Below are 16,506 nucleotides of genomic sequence, written 5' to 3'. Positions count from 1 at the left end.
GCTTAAAAGAAACCTTCTTGCATGCCGTGGTAAGAAACTGTAATACCACAAACTGTTTGTCTCTTTAATCCATTTGAAGAACATGGGGGGATGGAGTATCTTCGTGTGCCTGTGAAGATTGTGAAGAATGCCGATGCCAGGCTATACAGAAGTAGTAAGAGGCTGTTAGAGACTTGTGGCGAAGAACAGCCTTTGTGTGCAGGCCAAAAGAACTTATCCTTAAAAAGATGAATAACCCCATGTGATGGCCCATGTCTTGCAGTGTGAAGGAACTGTGAGATTTTTCATGGGAGAGATGTTCTACACACAGCAGATTGTTTGTTTCCGGGCGGATCTGCTGTTGGTGGCAGTTTGGGAACCACGTGCAACTGAAGGAAAAACCCTTTTTTCCCTTAAGCATAAGAGAGAGACTTTTCAAGAACTGGAACACTGACTAACATCCCATGTTCTGTTATCCCTTGTGTGAGCTAGGTAAAAGGAGAGAAGTGCTGGGGGGGGGGGGGGGGGGGATTTGCTTTAATTTTGTTTTGTTATTGTCTCTTTACTTTTAATTCTATTAGTAATAAAACTCTTTCATTGTACTGCAACTGTTTAAGGTTTGTGCCTGCTTTGCTTTTCTCCTAATTCTTATCTCACAGAAGGAAAATGAGTAACTAATGAATATTTTGAACCAAAACCACTACACCATCATACATAAGTAAACAGTCCTAACAGAGGTCAGGCAAGTATGAATGATGGCTAGCTTTAAACAGAAGAAGGTACCAAAAATTTTTCCTTTTCCCATCATTCTTAGAATTAAAAGAAGAAAAAACATTACTTTAGGTACAAGTGTTATGCCATGGCACTGTGCTGCTCAGGACAGAATCCTAACCACTATGTGCCCTGTTAAACCCCCTGCCTTCAAACAGTGCAAAAATAATTAGGCTCATTATTCTGAAAATCAACTACCTTTAAGATCTGCTTTTCTAAAGGATAAAGGTGCTAACACTATATAAAACAAGTTTTTGACCTTGTTCCTGCCTAGGATTCACAAGGAGTACTGAAAGACAACATGTCCTGGCACAGGGACAGAAAACAAGGAGACAGGAGACTTCTTACAGATGCATTTGTCAGATCATTCTCCCACACCTTTCCCTTCTTGTGCAACACTTCACACATCTGCAAATTGTTATTACTGCCAAAACCAGGCAGTCAGCTGATGGCATTTCTGTTACAGAACTCAGGGCTGAAAAGCCTGATGAATCCTGAGGAGCTGAACATCCTTGCCTGCACCAGACCCACGTCAAACCAACTCTTCCTGAGAATCAGAAAGTTTTGTGGTACCAAATCATTGCTGTAACAAAGGCCCCTGAAAGATGATTGACTCCTGGAGTAGTTAGAAAACATTTGTACCTGCACATTTCCTTTGTTTGATTTTGGCAGCACTTTCCAAAATGTTACTTCATCAAAAGACCCTGCTCCAGGAGGTAAGTAGTGTGGTTTCTTGTATTTTATTATTTGTTTTAAGGGTAGAAAGACCAGCCAACCAATTACAAGGAAATTCTGTAATGGTACAGCTGCGTGTGATCTTATCACTGACTCTTTCTATGAACTTTAAATAGACTACTGGAGGAAAAAAACTCCACGTATCTGGCAACTTCCAAGCTGTTTTCTGCAAACTTGTAACACAAAAGCTTCAGTTACCTGCAGAAGTCAGGCAGTGAATTCCAGGAAAGTAAGTCCCTTTCCTCCAAAGTTTTGCCACACTTTTCTTTCAATAAGAGGTATCAAATTCTTGGTGCAGTGAGAACCCTGCTGCGATTTTAAAATCTGTTCCAAGGAAGAACACAGCTAAACTGAAGCCCCAGCTCCAGCACCAAGATGCAGAAGGTTTTGCTACATTTGCTTCATACTTTCACAAGCACTGGAACAACGGCAGGGTTAGTACTGTAACTTAATGCAATATATCTGCTTTAAATACAGGGACAAAGCAATATCCACCCAAACAACAGGCAACAGGTTTCTTTACCAACCCTGCAGCTACCCCACTCTCAGCAGGGCAGCAGTCCCCTGGAAAAGGGGGCATCAGACGTGCCTCCTCTGCCTCACTGCGTGTCCGAAGTCTCTTAAACAACATCTTCAGCAACTTACTCATTCCTAAAGATAAGCATCTCCATCCATCCAGTTGTGGTGCCTGCCCATGCCTACCAGCAACCCACAGGCTCCAACTTCTCTATTCAGCCTGGTCCACTATACAACCATATAACTATTTATATAGCCATACCCAGAGCATGTGCAGCAAAGAGGAACAGACAGCAACAGTTTTGACACTGCTGCAAGGCTGCTTTCTTTCCTTCCCTACTCTCCACCCCGCCTGGGTGGAAGGAACCTGGAAAAACTGAGGTAGCCCCAAAGAAGCCAATCAAGCAAGATCAGCTTTCAGCCAGGTCCATCACGCTGCTGATTTACTGCAGCAGAAGCAGTAGCACAACGTGGACATGTGGGTGACGAACAGGTCTCATGCGGCTGAAGCTGAACAAAGCCATCACACTGCACCCAGCAAGGAACCATAGCAAAAAGAAAGGTAAATGAAACAGATGGGACAAAATGGAAGATGAAGTATGTCTAATGCAGAACTTTGAAATACTATTAAGAGGAGGCCAAAATAAAATGCATTGCACAATCATCATTTTACATATAAGAATGGTTCTAGTGAAAAGTACAAAAACTGCAGAAAAAAGAAAGCACAAAATAACAAAAGGTCAGACAGGATACGTCATGCAGAGCTAACCTACAAGATTTCTTAAATATAATTGTAGCAGCATGAACTGACAGATTATTGCACTGCAAAAAGCAAACAACAACAAAAAACCCAACCTTGACATGTTTAAACTATGAAAGAGGCAGATTTTAGGATGCATTACCCTGTTTCTGTCTTGAAAACTGCAGAACTAAGGATGGTCTCAAGGCAGGTCAGATAGGGGAAGGGGATGAAAATGTTAACTATTGAGAGACCAAACACATGAAGAACCAACTACACGTTTCTTTCAAGAAAAGACAACTATTATTCAATCTAAACACAGGAAAAGTATTCCAAAAGAAACAGAGCTAATGGAAATAAATACACAGAAAAGGATTGAAATAAAAAGACAGACAGTGAATATGACCAAAACCTCTTGCTATACCCTGGCCGGCTGCAGCTGAGGGCCATGAGGACAGAGGGAAAAAATCTCCTTTAATTTTCAGTCTGGTATGTTATACTGTAAGAAAAAACAAACAGCAACCTTACTAGTGATTTGAGACACATCTTGAACACAGTAGTCCAAGACTAAATTTCAATGGGAAGTTTGATTTTCTGATAACACCAAATATTTTTTACTTGACGCCCAAAGCTTATTATTAAATTCGTTATATGAGAAAAACACATTGCTATGCACTTAGTGATTTACACATAGGAAACAATGCTGACTGCAGCAAAGTGAAAACCTAACTTACGGTGTACTTTATAAATGCTCATATTCTACCAGGAGTGAAAGGACAGAGTTAAGTGCTGTTTCATCAGCAACACTTTTAAAGAAACTCTTTAAACTCTGGGCAAAAGACATCCTCTTCAGCCTCTATATTAAGACTCTGCACATTAATTATTAAAATGTCAACACATTCAAAGTTGCTCAGCAGGTAAACCCTGTACATTCTGAGTGTACGTATTTCATACATGTTTCATACAGACTGTACAGGATACAGAATAATGCTTCAGGCAATTAAATTGCTTATTCATGTCAGCAGCTCTCTGAAAGTCTTCCCCTCTGGAATCTCACCACCAACACACCTCTATTTTTACTGTATGCTAAAAGCAAAACATGCTTTTATGCAAAAAACTCTTTCATTAACCAATTTTTCAAGTATCAAAACACCATTCCTGTAGTTGCAGGTTATTTTTCCACAATGTTTTTATCTCTGTGTAATACAAGCCCTCCACATAGATGTGTCATCTCTAAACCAAACAGCAGTAAAAGGACTCTTCAATTAAACAGACCTGCTATTCTTGACCAGGGAGTTAAATGCTCAAGTTCATATTCCCACACTGGAACTGGTATGTGGTGGAGGAATAAGGGTAGGGAAAAAACCAAAAAACCAACAAAAAATCAGACTTTGTTATTATTCTACTCTCACACTAATGACTGACAGCTTAGGTGGGAATTTGGTAAGGATCTTAGAAGAGCGATGATGCTGTAAGGGAGGATGTGTCTGAACCACCAATGGCAGACTAGAGCTTCTCCATCAGTTTGGTGCAAAATCCAGACCTGCTCCTCTGTTCTGCAAAACAACCTTTCAGGGTGTTGGGTGTTGGGTGAGTAAGGTTTTAAAAAACAAAGACTGAAAAATAGATACAGACAGAAATATGGAAGTGTGAAAAGGTGCAGCAACAAAAAATGAAGTAAGAAGAGGGGTGGAAAACTACGTAACTTCTCTGCTAGGCTTCTTCACACATGCAGTTGGCCACTCACAGTCACTGCAGGTTCAAAGATGGTCATCTCCTCCCAAGGCCATGCATCTCTCCTTTGAAGGCAACACAACACTAAAGGATGTAAATAAAACACATCCAAGACGATGGTTTTTCATACACTGTAAAGCGCAGTTAAAAACTGGCAACACTACTGTGTTCTCACAGAGAAATATCTCTGTTTCTCATCCTTCAGGATGCAAAACTGTATTTTAACAGCTTCCTAAATGCATATTTTAAGACACAAAGTCAATCCCACAAATGCTTAGAAAACTGCACTGCGCTATATACAACTGATACCTGAGCTGATGCATCGTTTGAGCCTGACGCGTTTTGTGAAACCAAGAAGCATCCAGTCTGCACAACTGGAAATTCATCATAGCTCTGCAATTGTTCAACTAGAGTTTAGATCTGAGTCTCTGATCTAAACAAGCCCAGCACTGAATTTAGAAAGTATGAGCCAATTAAGACAGACTTTAAAAAATGAGAGAAAAACATTTGAAAACAACATTAGCAGTCCCTTCCTGCACCATAATGCAACCACTTAGCAGTGGTGATAGAACAAGAAATCAATACAAAGAAGTACCAAAGGATATTATTTTTATTCTGCAAGGCATGACCAGACTTGCAGCCTGCTTTTGTGTGCTTCAAAGGGAGAAGATGATGGTTTTGAAAGGGCTAAGAAAAGGGTAGAGAAGTTAGAGGTTCCGGGAACCCGTCACGTAAAAGTGGAGGATCGGGTGGGTATGGCCTATGGAGAATTACTTGGGAACCTAATGACAGCTGCAAAACCAGAGGACAACAGAGTGTCATGATTTGACTCCAGCTGGCAACTAACACCCCACAGCTGCTTGCTCACCCCTCTGCAGACCTGGTGGAACAGGGGAGAGAACTGGAAAAAGGTAAAGCCTGTGGGTTAAGATAAGAATAGTTTAATAAATGAACTAAAATTAACAATTACAATAAGAAAAATAATAATAATGAAAACACAAATAACAAAAAGAGAGAAGGAGGAATAAAATCCAAGAAACACAAGTGATGCACAGTAGAATTGCTTGCCACTCACTGACCAATGCCCAGCCCATCCCTGAACGGCAGCTGGAGCCTCCCAGCCAACTCCCCTCAGTTTATACACTGACCATGATATTCTGCAGTAAGGAATATCCCTTTGGCCAGTTTGGATCAGCTGTCCTAATTGTGCTTCCTCCCAGCTTCTTATGCACCTGCTCACTGGCAGAGCATGGAACACTGAAAAGTCCTTGATTTAGAGTACACCCTGCTCAGCAACAATTAAAACATCAGTGTGTTATCAACACTATTCTCATACTATACCCAAAATACATCACTGTACCAGCTAAGAAGAAAATTAACTCTATTCCAGATGAAACTAGGACACAGAGCTACTACTATTTAAACTCACATGACAAGTGGTCTGACACCATCAACTCTAAAAATGGCTTACAGCCATGCACAATTTTTACCTATAAGCAAGTAGAGGCAGCAGCAACAACTCATTCATTAGCAGAGCAATGATCAAACTGAAACACAGTGGCCTTCTGTGATTGCCTGTATTACTGTTATTTTATTCCTCATTTTTAACTGAACAAACAAATGCAGCACCCCTTACTGACTTGCTCAGTGCAATCTCTCTCAAACTCTATGTAAGGATCTGCCACCCTATGTATTGCTGGTGTTCCCTTGTGCTCTCCTCTAGTCCTTACACTGTGTTTCAAGCTCTTGCAGGTGATGGAGACATTCACACAAAACTTCCCAGCCCATGGTTGAATCTAGTGGCTGGCAAACCCAGTCACTCCTTCTACAGCCAGAGCAAATGAGGCTGCAGAGGCAACCATGGTCTCAGCTGCACCTTCTGGGTGGCAAACAAGTCAGAATTCAAAAAAAAAAATAAAAAAACCTGCCCAAATCTTTTGCAAGAGGCTTTTCTGCTTAGGCATGTGACAGAGGCAGAGAAAAAAATCCACAGGTAACCAGGCCTACTGGACCAGCAGCTTACTTTCTGTCACTATATCACATACGTTAATAAAAAAAGAACATTCTGCACCGTATTGTACAAATGCAGGTATTTTCCCCTTTAATGAGGCTTTATGCATGCACTAAGTAAAGCTCACAAGATTAATGCACACCTTAACAACATGCCGAAAAGTCACTGTACACCAAGTGAATCGAGGGATAAATGTATGATGCAAGTGATAAATGCATGACCTTAATTTAGGACAACCAGCTGAATTTGCACCAGTTCACAGGGTCTGTGATCAGCTAAGAGCAACCTCTCCATGTCAGTACTGCAAAACAGAAATGAACCACCAAACCACAATCACTTGCCATAGGCATCTGCTGCCCTGCAATCCACAGAAGCACATACATAAAATGCAAGCACAACTTTCACTGCATCCTTCAAAGCCAAATCCAGATTCGTGTGCAAGGCCTATGACTACCACACAAGCCCTTCCTCAAAAGCATGAGAGCAGCCATGTAAATGAACTGACCCCACAGATGGTTTCCGGCAAGCACGCGGGCCATGCACCCGAAGTAACATGACATTTGACCTTCAACATGCAGGAAGGTTTCTCAAGTTTCTTTTTCTAAAGGGCAGGGCGATGTTAAACATTGAAGAATGTCATCCTCCTAACTGGTTAAAGGTTTAATTATTGTTATTTAAGTCAAAGGTTCTCCCTACTGTTTGGCAAGGAGATGATTCTCAAAATGATGATTCAAAACACTAGTATTTTTAAAAGTAACCCAAGAGCAGGAATATTCCTTCAGGAAAAGACTAACTGAAGCTTTCTGATTCAATTATGTGCATAGAAACAGCACATCTAAAGGGAAGCCTACATAGATTAAGGCATAAAGGCCTATAGCTTCCCAAGTCTTCATTGTCTCAAGTGAACCCAACCCTGAGGACCCAGGATCAGCTCAAGGACTAGACCTCTATGTTCAGACCACTATGTTGACAATGATACAGTAGTGGCAAATATAAGAGTAGATTTCTTTTGCTCATTTCTAAGAGCTTCAAGATCTCTACTTAAATACACGTGTCATGGTTTTAACTCAGCAGAGGAGCTGCTGCTCCTCCACAAAGTTGTGGTCTGCTCCAAACCTTAACTGTATGGCGTCTACGGGAACAAGGCATTTTTGCTCAACTAGCACTTGCTAAGGGCTCTTTAGTCCACATGGGCACAGCAGAAATACTGCTTTAACCCGAAATGCTTCCCAGCAAACTTTTAACAGCAAGAAGTAAAGTGAGGGGGAAAAAAAAAGAAAAAAGGCATCAATCTGCCTGCTTATGAATTAACTACCCAAACATATAAGGTGTATTTGGTTTAATAAGGTAAACAACATTGTTCTGCAAATTAATACTTGTTAGTTTATATCTAACCCTGGTAACATCCTTAAGATGACACCAACAAAAACACCCATTGGCATACAGAAAAGCTGGAGTGTTATCTAAATCAAGACTACATCCTTTATGAAATCAAGTACATGTTTTACAGCAGAGAGCCTGAACATGCACATCGGAAGAAAGCAATTACCTTCCAGTCACTGCAAGACAGCTGGCAAGAAGAGAAACAGTTTTCTCAAGGTCAAGAGGGAGAGGAGCACTTCCAAGCGATAACAAAAGAGGAACAGTTGGTTTGTTCAAATTGCTGACCCAGAGTCTCAAAGAGGACGGTTATGTAGGGATCAAAGCACAGGGCACAATTTGAAAATGCAGGAAAAAGGTTTATTCCACATTTGCTGTATTGCACAACCAAGTTTTATCTCCTGTAAATATTAGGGCAACTCAGCATATTTAGTCACTGCCCAAAGCATATCACTTGGCAGGCAAATGTTTGATACAAAGTTTTGACTTAGAGGTCAATTAAATACAGACAACTTTAGCTTAAATACAAGTTCATGAAATGTCTGTATATATATTTTTACATGCCCAGTATGCCACTGGTCATTAACAAAGTTATGATTAATGAAGCACAACCTCTACAGTTAATAAAGTTTTAATAAGGGCATGAAAAATACCCACCCAATGGGATGCCAAGGCCAACTCAACTCATGGCACTGAGCTCATCATAAGCAGCATGATTCATTTGTTCATGGAGAAGCAGCAATTGCACTTAGCAGCATGCATTTTTTGTAAAATCTCTGCACCTGATAAGGAGGTTTATTCCTGTTTCACACAAGTCATCTATTTCACCAAGAAAATTAAATAATTCTCCACTGCATCCAATACAGCAGGAAAGCATTTACCAACCACATACTTCAGACAAGTTTGCTCTTGTGCTCTTATTTGCCCTGTAAGATAATGTGTTCTAAATGCCAAAACACAAACAGAGAAACCAAGGCAATAAATTTCAGGAGATTAATTTCATTACATAGATATAAGGAGACCCAATGCATACACAGTCAACAGCAACTCTACAAGTTATTTCCATAATAAGATTGAAGGTAGCATTTATGTGATTTGTCAATCAAAAAAATCAATTCATGTCACTGTCTGTTAAACAAACTGCTGTTCTGTCAGATGATGGGGACAGGTTTCAGTGGCCTCAGAAACCCAGATAAAAATCACTTTTACCAATCAGCACTTAGGAACTGCAGGGATATTAGCCTAAGCAATGCCCTCTTAACCGTATTGCTGCAATACCAAATTTAAACAGCCTGAGGAAAGGTCATAGCAAAGCAATCTGACCTGGAAATAAGTTTTTAAACAGACCAACATCTATGTAATTAATTGACTATCCTTTTCATTTGTCCTTGTGTGTTCTTCCATTTAAGGGAAAAAGCATTTTCAATGCTAGTATGCACAAACTGCAGGAATATTCTGCATTTTTAACATATTTAAGAATCACAAAACAAATTAGCAACTACATTACAAGGATTATTGTCAGTTTTGTGAAGTGTCTGGATGCACATGGAGAAGTGTTCTCTGTCATGCAGAAAGCATCAACTTCTTCAATCTATTATGTAGCAAAACAGCTTTGAAAAGCTTATGCTGCGGCCTGGAAGAATGTAGTTTTGTACACTGTAAAAACAGGAAAACAAAAGCATTACTGCAAGAGCTGAGGCCAACAGCCCCCATAGTATTCCTATGTCTAAACAGTTTTATAGATCTCACCCCCACACAATTAATTCAGGACATGGTAACAACAGAAGGTAACAAAAGAAGACTGACATTAAGACGTCAAAATGAATGAGTTGTTCAGTTATGCAGGGGAGGTTATAGTAAACAGCATAATTACCTATACATGCCTTCACACCCTAAAGGAAGAGCTGCCAAATCTAAGTGGAGCTTTTGTAGATGTGAAGAGACATTTTGCTTGTGATCCATCTTAAGACAGCATGCCACTCCTGGGAGTAAAACAACATGGCAAGAAAGAATAGGTAGAGGTATTTGTGGTTCTGCTCTTCAGTGACGAAATAGCACCCCTGCCTCTTTTTGTTCGAAGTCAGAGAACAAAACCTCCATGTCTGGAATAAAAAAAACCAAACACGCCTCCAAGAGCACATTTGCTCCAAAGGGCTTTCTCAGTCCAAAAGAGCCTTCCTGCCATGAGTTGTCACAGGGAACAACTCTGCACAGTAGAGGTGCTCTGGCCTCCTGCTGCTGTGGTGGGAACCCAGACCCAGAGAGTTAAGTCACCTACCATGTGGGTAGCAGGGTGACACCTGACATGGCCCTGAGCCCACCTTTCCATCCAGTCACTGCTCCACACCACCACACCCTCCCGTCCTGCCTGTTGGGCAGGCAGCAGTGACAATGAGCACTCACTGGTAACCTCCTTTTAGCACTAGCTCCAAGAGGGCCAGAGGGGACAACAGTACACAGAGGCATGACACGGTTTTAACAGTGCAGACAACTGCTGTCTCTCTCCCAAAAATTTTACTCAGGTGGGATACAGACAGCATTAACTGGGAGATTCGCTTTGTCTGCCACCGAGTGAGCGTTGCTGAGATGACCAGAAGAAGGCAAAAGACAAGTATTTTAACCTTGTGCTTCATCTGGGTGTCTTTTTTTTCTGAGCTCAGCAGAAACAGCAGCTTTTGATGTTGCAAAGTTTGCTGCCCCAAAAATGAGGAAGGTAAAGGAATGAGGTCAGCTCAGTACTTGAGAGCATTTAACCCATTACCAGCTGAATGTCACTTACAAGGAACATGCTTCCCAAGGGGCAGCTCTGGACCACGCTCAGCATTGGGCTCTCCATCTGTGGCTGCTGCACTTGAGCACCAGGTCAGCCTGAAATCCTAAATATTGTCAGTTCCACCATCATTCCCAAAAATCTGAATCTTCAAACATATTTCCAAAAGCCTGCTCCTAGCAAGTTGCAAAAGAAAGCACAATTAAAGAAACTGTCCACAGGCGTGATTAATCTACAGTACTATTTCAAATTTACTTTTTTTTTTGTTCTGTTAACTTATCTTCTCTAAGTTAATTCCTCTTATAAACAACACAAAATGAAAGTCAGCAGGGAAAGATGAGACTAGGCCAGAGAATTCAAAATATTTTATTTCAATTCTGGCTGTACTAAGAAGACAAAGAATGCAACAAGAAGAATTCATGCTGAGAAATTTAAGAACGACATCAACTTACTAAAAATACTGCAATAAGTAAAGCCAGGGACAGGTCAAACAGCACATAAACTAAATACCACTAATGATGCTATATTTAAGTACCAAATATGCATGAGTTTTAATCAAAGATAGTCCATCTGATCATCTGCTGCTAGGTAAAAGGCAATAATTCACAAAGTGCAGCTGTTTTTTAAAAAGCAGCATGAAGCACTAGCCAGATCCTTTGCCAGCTTGCAAGACAAAGCCACACTGCATATTCATTTCACTGCTGCTCTCCCTGGTTGCATTTGAATGCTAAAATACAGGAGACTTAGGTTAGAACACATGATAAACTTAGCTACTTATGAACAAAAAATACAAAGAAGAGCTTCCAGTACACCTTATACATGTAATATATGCCTTGTACAAAATGCAGTAATATCAAGCATAATTCTGGCATGTCTTTTAGTGCTCTTGACTAATGTCAGCTGGCAACAGCATCCGTGAGGGCAAATCCACTCTTAACTTCAGAAAACCGCACTGTGGTCCTTTTCATTTGCTCCTAAATTCATACAATGCTGGGAAGAGATCTCCACCCCAGCTATCTCCAAATACCACAAGTTTCAGGTGAAATCCTCCCTCTGTGTGCAAGTACAGCTACCCCAAGGCAGAGTACCTGCGTTGGCTACTTGGTGCTTTGAAAGCAGACTATGTCGAGTGCACCACAAATACATGAATACTTATATAAAAAACTCCAGCTTTTACTGCTAAACAGCATCAGACGATCACGTGTGCCACAGGCTGACTCTCCCCGACAGAGCTTCAGCTGCTGTTAGCAGCGGTGAGTCTGCACCAGTACTTATCTCTAGCTATGGAGTATTTCAACAGCAGAGGAAAATCTCCGGCTGTGACTGCACCGAAGGAGCAGGAAGCGCTTAAGAGTGAAATACATCGCAAAACTCCTCAGCGTTATTCGCAAGTTCTTATTTAAACAAAAAAAAATCCCCTCCCTCTACGCTAGCAGCTTAACACTGATGCAGCAGCACCATTAGCCCGCATCTACAAAAACTTCGCAGCCGCAAACCCTCCACCCACCGCGGCCGCCGGCGATAATTTCAGCCGGCGGTTTACGGCAGGCCCGCAGCTGCCAGGTCCTGGCAGGGAGCTGCTCTGGCAGAGATAACCTCACCCTGGAAGCAACCTGGCCCAAAACTCCGGCGAAAGGCTGTGCCGCCACGGGAAACGCCTGCACGCTCGTCCGCCTCCAGTTTCAGCTGCAGAGCGTGTTTCCATTTGCACAGAGCGGTTTTGGAGACTTCCTGATGGGAAGCATCCCAACTGCAGCCATGCCCCTGCCTTGTTTTCCCCCGCCATCGCTCGGAGCCGGCTGAGCTCTTTGCTGGAGTTTTCTGTCACAGCCACGAGAACTCTGCCATGGCACTGAATCCCACAGCATCAGAGATCATCCGAAGCACTGAGAATACAAATGAGCCGTACAGGGCACTGCCGTTCAGCCGCGGCTGGGACACGGAGCGCGCAGTGCACCCAGCTGCCGGAGGGAGGAACGCCTCTTGTCGTCTGCCAGGAGCCCTCCTTGCTGAGCGAGCCAAGGTGCTACTATTCCTGCCCAGGTCTGCAAAACTGGCCTTTTGTCTGCAAGACTCACAGTTCAGATTGATACCGGAAAGCTCTCTGGAGTGGGATCTTCAGATGTTGCATCCCTGGGAATCAGGGCAAAGAAATGCGGGCAGAAAGGCAGCAAACGCAGGCAGGGAAGGAGAAAACACTATTGCCCAAGACAATACCTCACATAACCCCGGGCACTGCCGACTTCTAATGCTGCTGGTGCCCGAGGGCTTCCAGGAGATGAAGAGATAAAAGCAAAGCCATAAAGTTTTTAAGAAAGTCCCTGCACAGGCATCTGACACACTGACACATTTCTGTCGTTTGCCCTTCCTTTTCTGCTCATTTCCTAATGCATGTACTCGTTTAAACATCTAGGTTTCAAAACGGGCCGGCCCCTTTCAGAAGCATTGCACATCTCCAGGGCGCTGGTTTAACGCGGCGTCTGCCCTGTCCCACACAGACCCGGGAACTACCGTGCCAGCAGCTCCAGTTCTAAACCAGTACGGCGGTCAGGGGCACTGGGCAAGAGTTCAGAGAAGAAGAAGTAGTAACAGCATTCCCTTCCGAGCCCGACGAGCCCTTCCGCTGCCACCCTGCCTCTCTCCGCCGGGCTGCTCCCCCGGCCGGCAGCAGCCGCCTCAGCGAGGCCGGGCTGGCGGGACGCACGCCCCAGACACCCGCCACGGCGGAAAAAAACGGATCAGAGTTTCTGGAACCGTGGCAGCGCTCAGCCCTCCGGGAGCTCCCCGGGCAGGCAGCTGCGGCCAAGGATGGGGGCTGAGGTGCGGGGTCCCCTCCCTTCCTGCTCCTGTTATTTCACCCCACTCCGTGCCCCGCACGGCGGAAGGCGCTGCCGCCGCCGCCCGGGATGCAGTATCCATGGCAATGCGGGATTGCATCATGCTCTTGACTAAACTGCACCGGGGAAGAGACGCTCCCGGCGAGAGCCCCGTCCCTTCCGCCGCCCCGTCCCCTCCCTCCACGACCGGCCTGCCCGCCACTGCCGGCCCCGTCCCCGGCCGCAGCCCTGCCGCTCCTCGCCGGGAGCCGAGCCCCCCTTTCGCTCCGCGCACCGCAGGCGCTGCCGCCGCACTTGTTGCGCGCCCCGCGGAGCGGCGCCCCCCGCCCGCCGTGGCCCCCACCCCCCCCGTCCTCCGCATCCTCCTCCGGGCCCGGGCGGCCGCGCCGCATCCCGTCTCCGGGCGGGGAGCCCCGGCGCTGCGCTCCCTCCCGGCCGGGAACGCGGCCCTACCTGGCGGTGGCGGCGGCACTGGGGGCAGCGGGCGGCACCGGCCGGTCTGTCCCGCTGCGAGCCGCGGGGCGGGGCCGAGAGGCGGGCACGGAGCGGCGGGCCCCGCCCCCCCGCCGGCCGTGGGCTGACGGTGACGTCAGAGTGGTGCGGGGGGCTCACGGGCGGCGGCGGAGGGGCGCTATGACGTCACGGGCGCAGAGAGCCAATCCGGCGGCGGGGGCGGCTCGGGAGCGGCGCGTGCGGAGCTCCCGCCGAGCCGGGGGTCGGAGCCGCCGCGTCCAACAGGTCCGGCCGCGCCCGCTCCGGGAATCACAGAGCGGCTCCTCGGGCCCTGAGCGCTCTCAGCCCGGGCCGTGGGAGCGGGGGGCCCCTGTGAAAAACAATATGGGACCATGTAATTAAAGACTGTCATAATGAGATGAGCCGCAGGCCTGCATTAAAGGTCCCGGGCAGATGTAGTTGATGCTTCCTGTGTTTTGAAGTAATGGGATTTGCAACGTGACAGCATTTTTGAATGTCAGCTCTGGCTGCAATTTAAGTATGTGGTATTTTAACTTGGTCGTATAATAAAACCGCTGGTTTTGTGTAATTTACATGCATATGCTGAGCCGGTCCCCACAGTGTCAGATGTCTGAGGAAGGAATCTCAAAGCATCTCCTTTGGCTCCTTTCCAATTGCAGGGATGCTCAACAGAGGAAGGAAAGTTCTGTCCGTGCCCTCCAGACACTTCATTACCTCCACAAGGTCCTAACGGGGCAATAGTGAGGATGCCTTGGCGTTATTATAGCCGACAGGAAGAAACCAGTTTGTTTCTTTCCCTCTCTCACATAATCCCTCGTGATGGAAGATGATCTTTTAATTTTTTCCCCCTCCTAAAAGTTTGTTCCGTCTCTTTGTTAATTAAATGAAAATGTTACGTAAGTAAAGAGCAGCTTTGCTTTGCAAAGGAGAGGAGTCAAGAAGCAATTTGAATGGGGTTTATTCAAGATCAAGTATCTCCACTCTATGGGAAGCAGTTAGCAATTTTAGAAAGCTGCAGTAAAAAGGGTTTCCTGGAGCTTTCCCCGAGCTGTAGGAGACAGCTGATTGGTCGAAGCCAACAAAACTGGCTATGCCAACCCTGCATCCAGTAGCTTCTCCTGGGCAGTGATACCATGTCCATGGTCATTTAGCTGAAGCAATGTATTGCAGCCTCACCTCACCTGATTGAAATTCCATGTGCAAACAGTCCCCAGAGGTCATGCTGGGCTGTAAATAGTCAAAAACAGGTCCCGGGAGGGTCAGCTGTGTCCTGGGGTGCATCAGGCACAGCGTCACCAGCTGGTCAAAGGAGGGGAAATTCCCGCTCTGCTCTGCTCTGGGGCAGCCTCACCTCGAGTCCCGTGTGTTGTTTTGGTCACCGCAATATAAAAAGGACATTAAGCTATTTGAGAGCATCAAAAGGAGGGCCACAAGGATATGAAGGACCTTGAGGGGAAGCTGTATGAGGAGCAGCTGAGATCACTTGGTCTGTTCAGTCTGGAGGAGACTGAGGGGAGACCTCATTGCGCTTTTCAACATTGTCAAGACGGATAGTGGAGGGACAGGGGACAGGCACTGATCTCTTGACTCTTGTGACCAGAGGCAGGACTCAAGGAAACAACATGGAGCTGAGTCAGGGGAGGTTTAGGTTGGATATCAGGAAAGAGGTTCTTCACCCAGAGGGTGGTTGGGCACTGGAACAGGCTCCCCAGGGCAGTGGTCACAGCACCAAGCCTGACAGAATTCAAGAAGTGTTTGGACAATGATCTCGGGCACATGGTGTGACTCTTGGGCTGTCCTGTGCAGGGCCAGGAGTTGGACTCAGTGATCCTGGGGAGTCCCTCCAACTCAGCATATTCTATGATTCTATGAGTACAATAATGGAGAGTGTTTCCCAGTGGGATCTGAAATTATTTTCGTTAAGCTCTTACTGGGACAAAAGAAAATCTATCACTAAAGTAAACATTGAGACTATGCCACTGTTCTTTAATCCTATTTCTTTTATTAGAGTAAGATGTTAAGAATACTATTTGGTTGGTGTTGGAGAGGTTTTTTCCTCTTTTTGTTTTAAAGCTTAAATCTCTATTTCCGCGAAGGACCAACCCCCTGTATGATTTGTGTGTGTGTGATTTGAGGCTTTATAGCAGTATGAATATTCACAGCTGTCCTTACCTATATGTTTTAACACTGTGGAAAAAAAAAACCCCAAACCCTACAAAAACCCCAGCACAACTGTCAGGTGAGTGTGCCTTTCTGATGGCCCTTTGTCCAGGTTTATGTTTTTGATGTTTCTGAGGCATCCCTTCCTATTTGTGAGAAGTCAAGCCATCTTAATTGAATAAGGCACAGGTCCCATTTTTTCTCACTTGAGCCAAAATGTCCTGAGCTCACTGAAACATGACCAATATTAGGTCTTTTCACGTCTTTCACACTTTATTTAAAGCACTTTTCAGTGTGCTTTAAAAAAATTCCTTCCCGACAGGCGTACACATTTGTTTCCATGGTTTATTGATGAGAGATGATTGCACTGAGTGTTGTTTTCACAGCCAAAACAGCTTTC

The 16,506-nt window shown here is 44.8% G+C and overlaps 1 protein-coding gene across 2 annotated transcripts in view; it reads right to left on the bottom strand.

Moving 5' to 3' along the window:
* Nucleotides 1–13,974, bottom strand: part of ELOVL5 (ELOVL fatty acid elongase 5) — a 40,661-nt gene extending 26,687 nt beyond the window's left edge. Inside the window, exon 1 of one of the 2 annotated variants that reach the window (XM_082277259.1) lies at nucleotides 13,926–13,974. The gene's annotated coding sequence lies outside the window, so the exon portion shown is untranslated. Of the gene's footprint in view, nucleotides 1–12,713; nucleotides 12,781–13,925 lie in introns of those variants that run through there. The other variant, XM_082277260.1, reaches the window with a different exon arrangement.
* Nucleotides 13,975–16,506: the final 2,532 nt, after the last annotated feature.

Source organism: Coloeus monedula, assembly GCF_965178545.1.
Source record: "Coloeus monedula genome assembly, chromosome: 2".
In the NCBI taxonomy this organism is placed as follows: Eukaryota; Metazoa; Chordata; class Aves; order Passeriformes; family Corvidae; genus Coloeus; species Coloeus monedula.
Note: the sequence above shows the minus strand (reverse complement) of the source record. Positions and strands in the feature narration are given on the sequence as shown.